At 36.1% G+C, this 7,470-nt stretch overlaps 1 pseudogene; it reads left to right on the top strand.

The window, feature by feature from the left end:
* Positions 1 to 210: 210 nt before the first annotated feature.
* On the top strand, positions 211 to 283 carry LOC140607617 (U6 spliceosomal RNA; annotated as a pseudogene).
* The last annotated feature ends 7,187 nt before the right edge of the window (positions 284 to 7,470 follow it).

Here is a 7,470-nt window from a genome sequence, read left to right as displayed (position 1 = left end):
TTAAGACACTATGTTTGGATTGTATTTAGGTGGATATGGGCATATTTTTCCTTCCGCGTGGTCCTGTAGGAGCTGAGTCCTTGCTGTAGCTATCTGCTTTGTGACTACAGAAAGTCCCAGACTTATGATAATTCACTTTTACCATGATGCAAAAATGATACAGATTCAGTAGAAACCGTACTTTGAATTTGGAATTTGGATCTGTTTCTGGTGCTTGCTTTGGCAGCACATACACTAAAATTGGACCCATACAGAGAAGATTAGCATGGCCCCTGCTCATGGACCTGGATCTGTTTCTGGGATAGTGAAATGCACTATAATCCTGTCCCCTGATGCTGGGCATCACCAGCCACACCCAGTCAACCCAGTAATCACGAGGGTATACAGCCAGTGCACGGACAACCATTCTGTTTGTCACTCGCAGTCCAGCGCTCAATCAATTACATGAGATCCTCAACATTTTGTTATGAAATAGGTTTTGTGTTAGATGACTTTGTCCATCTGTAGGCTAATGTAAGTATTCAGAGCATGTTTAAGGTAGACAAGTCTCTGATGTTGAGTAGGTTACGCATATTAAGCGCATTTTGGACTCACAGTATTTTCAGCTTTGTTGGGCTTATTGGCACGTGATCCCTTTGTAAGTCAGTGAAGGTGGGCATTTATAAACTTGCGCAACTTGAAAGCTGCTGTTTCCTAATTTCCTTGTTTTCCACTCGCATGGCAGGTGCTTTTTAGTCCTCAAAACCTAAGGGGCACTGCACAGACAGACATCTTTCTTCCTTGTTTCTGCAGAAGTCAAATCCTACAGAATGCTGTAGTAGCCTGGGAGAAATGAAACATATTCGTTAGTTGGTAACATGTTTTGACACCTACACAGTGAGAATAGAAAAAGAAACACACCGAAGAAGAGGTGTACCTGTGAATGATTTCCTCAGAATGCTTTGCTAGAGAGGTTCTAAAGATGTAAAATTCTAGGTTCCAGGGAGGGTTGCTGTGTGTTTATGCCATTTTTCACCCTGAGTACATACTGATAAGCTCTCATAGATCCTGCTTGCTGCTAAGCTTCACAGTTTGGGGCTTTAAAAAAAAAAAGAAAGGTTAATAGAGAAGTGTTTTATGTCACTTCTTCCATAGATCATTGAATAAATAAATATAAACTGTAATACTTTCCTTCCAGGAGCCAAAGAAGGCCCTTATATTTTGGAAAAGCCATATTAACAGTCACGTGTCTGTGGAGATTGAAGTACTCTTTTGAATGGTCAAAGTAGATAAAAATTTCATTGCAGGAGGAATCTTCAAAGACATCCTACATTCTATCCTATTATCCAATCCATGTTCAACATATAAAGAGATCTGGCAGAAAAAAAAAAAAAAAAAAGGAGAAAAAAGGAAAGATAGGAAGGAAAGGAAAGGAAAGGAAAGAGAAAGAGAGGAAGAAAGAAAGAAAGAAAGAAAGAAAGAAAGAAAGAAAGAAGAAAAGAAAAGAAAAAAGAAAAGAAAAAAGAAAAGAAAGAAAGAGGGAAGGGGAGGAGAGGAGAGGAGAGGAGAGGAGAGGAGAGGAGAGGAAAGGAAAGGAAAGGAAAGGAAAGGAAAGGAAAGGAAAGGAAAGGAAAGGAAAGGAAAGGAAAACGGAGAATGAAAACCAAAACACCACCCAAACCCACCTCTCCTCTTTCTTCAGGACCAACTGCAGCCAAAACATGTCTGCACTGAGGAAAATATCTGCTGCCTCCAGGAGTTTTGATACAATCAAGGCCAGTGAGATGTGCCAGACCCTTTCCCTTTTCCCCAGATGGTGGAGTTTGCTACTTTCACATTTGGCTTTTAATGGACAACCGAGGAAGCTTGCCAGTAAAGCAGCAGAGCAAGCTAAGAAAACAAACAAACAAAAGCAATCACGCCCTAGACATGGAGACCAATGACAGGTATGATTGATCAGGTGTCCAGCTGGAAGCTGTCACCACCAAGTTGAGAGAAACAGGCAGAGCTTGGCGTGTTTCACGGGCCAAAGATTATCATGGGGTATTAGGTAGGTAGCATTCTTCAGCAAACAAAGAAATTGAAAGGATGGAGTTTGCTTTGCCTGAGCCCCACGCCTCACAGAGATGCTTACCACATGACTCTCCTTGTATAAGGGATACTTGAAACTAAACATATTATATTTCCTTTTGGAAGCCCTTGTTAGACAAAACCATACCACACACCACCATATTCTTCTTTTGTCTGCGTGTTTGTTTTCAAACTAAATACTTTTTCATGTTAAAATAAATGTACATTTTGACATATGATAACTTTAGCAGTGTACAATCCATTGGGAGGCATACTGGAATCCAAAGACTTATGTTTTAATTACGGCATAATTTCCTTGTTGCTTAAATGAGGAAAATAGAAATCCTGTCAACTTTACAGTATTGTCTTTAGAATCAGCTACAATAATACCATATTTCCTTGATTGTAACGTGCCATGGATTATAATAAGGCTCGTAGAAAGCTTTTGACGAAAGAACACATTTAGCATGTTAAGTAAGCATATTGCTTTTTAAGATTCATCCAATTATTTGAGAAGTATTAAAATGTAAATAGAAGGTACACGTTGCAATCAAGGAAATGAGATATATGTGAAAACATTTTATAAGCCACAAAGTGCTGGAAACATGTAAGTATAGCTAACAATTAGGTCATAATGAAAACATGTTAATAATACGGAATTATTAATATCTTGCTTGTTATAAAGGTAGTAACTTGAAGGATGCAAAGTCTCCACATACTCAAATTGAACTTGAATTTGCATATACTAAAAAAGAAAATAGTGGAAAAGAAATCCCTGACAAATTTCAGTTCATCTGAACATAAGAAAGCATCAATTTAACAAATATCTCCTAAAAATTTCAATCTGATTTCAATTTCACCAAAACTTACACACACATTTTGTGCATAAATTATAGAATTTATGCTGTCATATTCATTCTCTGCCTCTGGCAAGCACACAGTTTGTATTTCTGGGCGCGGTATTTGTTTTCAAATACTCAGTATCAAAAGAAGGTCATTCAATGATACTATATGATTGACCATGATGTTGGTTATTATCTTGACAGAATTGTACAGTTTTTGCTTTTTAATTGTGGATTGAGTAAATTGTCTCCCCAAATTTGTATGAATTAGGATTCACACAAACGATGTAAATTCTGTAATAAACCTCAGAGAGATTTGTCAAAGTTTTGTACTGTTAGCCATGTTTCCAAGAATCAAAAAATGACACTGATATTGGACAACTGTTCATTTTGTTACTCCATAGCTTTAAAAATAAAATGGCTTTCTTATCAGTAGCTTGAGAATCAGCACAGGCTTTCTGTAATACTTAACACACCCTAGCAAGTAGACAGCATGGGTTTGGAGGAGGAAACCCTAGATAAGTATTTCCTTAAGTATCTCTCCAGGGTAAGAAGCAGGCTGAAAAATGCTTGTTTTATCTTAAGTCTTGTCTCTGTCATTTTATGGGATATAAGGAAATTATTGGAAGTGAAAGATGAAGAAACAGTTCATCAATATCTTTTCTGTGTGACCAAATTCTGGTCTCTTGCCAAAATATTTTGGTCATATATTGGTAAATGGGAGGCTATGGGTATATACAAAAACTATTTCCATAGATCGGTGGTTTCCAAACTTGGCTCCTCCCCAGAATCACCTGAGACTGATAAAATCTATCCAGAGTTTCTGGTCTGCCCTGGGAGATTCAGAGTAGTAGGTCTGGGTGGGTCCCAGGAAAATGTGTTTTTAAAGTTTCTCAGGTGATTCTAATTAGAACTGGAGACTGCTGCATACAATTCAAATGAACTTTCTAGACTCATTAATAATGTAACAATATGGAAAAATGTTATTTCTTCAGCAGGAGATTTTTTTTTTACTCTTTTATGTTACAAGAATATTTGATAAACCACTTGGCAGGGGTGGAATAAATGCACAAGGGAAATGTTTAAGGAACAAAAGATGGTCCTTGGCTACCTTCCAAGCTTTCGTCTTGCCAAATGGGGTACGTAAAAGTGAGGGTATGAGATGAATTATTATGGAGGAAAAAGGAGAATTTTAAAGGTTTTATCCAGGAGGAAAATAGAAGTAAAGGCAAAGTGTTCTTAGTTAAGCTAATTCAGCAGCTGGTACCTAAATATTTATTAAACTTAGTAGCTATTGGTGTTTTTACTATTATTACCTCTAACATTGTACGTATATGGATAACCAAAGTCAGTAAAAAACTAGGGTCTAAAGATCTAGTTTGGAAGTTATCATTGGCGTTTACATTAGTTAAAACTATAGTCTTCAAGGGGATCAGACCTAACCATGAGCAAAACCCAATGACCCTCATACCCAGTGACCATTGACCCTGCACATGTGAGGCAAAAAGAGAATAAAACAGAAGCATTTCCTCTAGGTAATTTGTTGGAACAATCAAATGTCTTTCTCAATTTGAAGTTGAATCACAACTACCCAGTGTATCCCAAAACAATAATGAATCTTTGAAAATGGCAGAAGACATTTTACAAGGAGTGATTTCATACTTGATTGTCTTCAGGAAGCTAGAGTTAATGGTAGTTTAATAATGATCACTTAAATGTCAAAGGATAGAACAACTGACCCCCTTCTGATAATGCTAATTTCCTTTCTTCCTTCTCCCTACAACTGAAAGGTATTTTATTTTTAACTATTTAATTATATTTGGAAAATAAGTTCTATACATCAGTTTTTAAACCTCCAATTTATAAACTGCTAACTAGAGCTTAGGTTCTGATGACTATAAACTAGTATATTGAAAATATAATCCTCATGGAACAAAGAATAATATAGATTTTCGCACTTTTACTGACCATTTATCAAGGCTCAGAGGTTCTTTTTTTTTTTTTAAGGCTCAGAGGTTCTTTGGGGGAAAAGGATGCTACCAAAATGGATCATCTTGTGACTCTTGTCATTCACATACTTCAGATTCTTGGAAATACGATTATGGTGTGTTATTTATAGACTGTGTGAGTGAACAGAACCTTTGTTTTTAAGACAAAGCAGGGAGCGAAATTATTGTCAAAATAGTGTTTTCTAAGGTGTATTTATTTTTATTTTTAATGGAACAAAATTATTCCCAGATGTGCAATGTTCTCACTATGCCCATTACTTTCTAATGAATCTTACAATAAGATGATTAATTCTATACACTTGGAGGCTTTTGGTGAATGTTGTTAATTAAGCAATTACGTTAATCCACTTCTGCTTATTTTTTTGGAAGCCCAGTGATGAAGGTAATTTTTCCCCCTTTGGAATAATCTCTCTAGAATTATTAGGCACGTGTGAAATGGGTTTTACACACATTTCCAAAGACTACATGTGTTATGATTAACCAATTTTAATCTGCAAACCACAATCAACCTGTTTTATTCCAACTGATAAAGTTCATGACATCACTTGGTTTCATTTTTCAGCCTCGGCATTGACATCATTCATTGGCATTAAAATATTATCATAATATTTGGTTCTGGACTAAATTAAATAAAAACACAATAGGAAATGAGCAACTCTTTGACTTAGATAGCACAGCATGCACAGTTTTTGTTTCTAAAAATGATGAAGGGCTTACGGAAAATAATACAAATAAAGATTCCAGAGTGTGTAGTATAAAATGTTAGAAGAAGGCTATGGTTTAGAGTGAGGAGGTCTGTTTGGGTGTTGACTGGGGGCCTGTGTGGATTTACGGAACAACCAAGATGTTCTGAAAGGAAACAGTATGGAGGTTCCTCAAAAAGTTAAAAATAGAAATACCATATGACCCAGTAATTCCACCTCTGGGTTTTATACCTGAAGAAAACAAAAACGCTAATTCGAAAAGATATATGCACCCTTATGTTTATTGCAACATTTTTTGCAATAGCCAAGATACGGAAGCGACCTAAGTGTCCATGGGTAGATGGATGGATAAAGATGTGGTATATATATTTTTATAGCTATTGTATATACACATATATATGTGTTTCCAGATATATACTTACATATATAAATATATAAGTTTTTAAAAAAAGATTTTTTTTATTCAGAAGAGACACACAGAGAGAGGCAGAGACATAGGCAGAGAAAAAAGCAGGCTCCCCATAGAGAGCCTGATGTGGGACTTGATCCTATGACCCCAGGATAAGTTGAAGGCAGATGCTCAACCACTGAGCCACCCAGGCGCCCCCACAAATATATATATATATATGAATGAAATATTATTAATATAATATATAATATGCTATTATATAATATATAATATATAATAAATATACTATATAATAATATAATATATTATATATATAAATGAAATCTTGCAACAACATGGGTGGGTCTAGAGGGTATAATGCTAAGTGAAATAAGTAGGCAGAAACAAATACCACATGACTCCACTTATACATGGAATCTAAAAACAAAACAAACAAACAAAACCAGAAACAGACTCATTAATAAAGAGAGCAAACTGGTGGTTGCCAGATGGGAGGGAGGGGGTAAGGGGATAGGCGTCACCTATTGGTGACGGAGATTAAGAGGTACATACTTCCCATTACAAAATCAATAAGTCATAGGAATGAAAAGTACAGCATAAGGAATATAATCAATAATATGGTAATAACGTTGTATGGTGACGGATGGCAACTGTACAACCTATCACGGTGAGCAGTACATAATGTATATAATTTTCGAATCACTATGTTGTACATCTGAAACTAAAACTTCAATTTACAAAAAGATGTTCTGAAAGGATATCTGGATAAGATCAGCAAAAAGAGAGGTCTCTGCCTTAAGTAGAGAGTCACTAGAACACTTGGGTGATAAGACATCACTTAATAATGGAGATAAATGACCTCAACATTTCTGGAAAAGCCCACATGTCGGCACTTGCAACAACAGAGAATTGTAGAGTAATAGAGGTAAGACAGGTGACTGGATTATTTGATGCTTATTTACCCACCAAGGATGTGAAGAGTTGATTTCTTTATGTACCTTATTATATTGGGCCAAATCATATGAAAGAGCCAATATTTGGTTATTTTTCGATGAACTGATATGGCAATTTGTGTGGTTTAAAATAGTAAGTATACATAGTAAACCCATAAGGTGGACTCAGTGCCTTCCTACTTGATTCTTCATGTTTCATTGTCACTGTTAGTATTACAGGATAAAATGTTTTCACCTTTGACAATTCCTAGATTTTTCTTTCCCCTTCTGATGACAGAGAACTGTCTAGATTGCTGTTTCATTTTGAGAAGTTTTTGGAATTAGGTGGGAGAGAGCCAGGAAGGAAACGAGAGGATGGAAATAGCAAAGTACCTCATGTGTAAAGATTAGAAATTTTATTTTAGTGAAGTGGAAGAGAGAAAAGTGGGGTCACAGCCATAGTGTGGAAGGGAATCAGGCTATTGAAGCAGGGATACATTTGATGCATCCTCAGTTCTCCTGAGG

Source organism: Canis lupus, chromosome 16, assembly GCF_048164855.1.
Source record: "Canis lupus baileyi chromosome 16, mCanLup2.hap1, whole genome shotgun sequence".
NCBI lineage: Eukaryota > Metazoa > Chordata > Mammalia > Carnivora > Canidae > Canis > Canis lupus.
The sequence above is the reverse complement of the archived record's forward strand: the minus strand, read 5'-3'. Positions and strand labels throughout refer to the sequence as shown.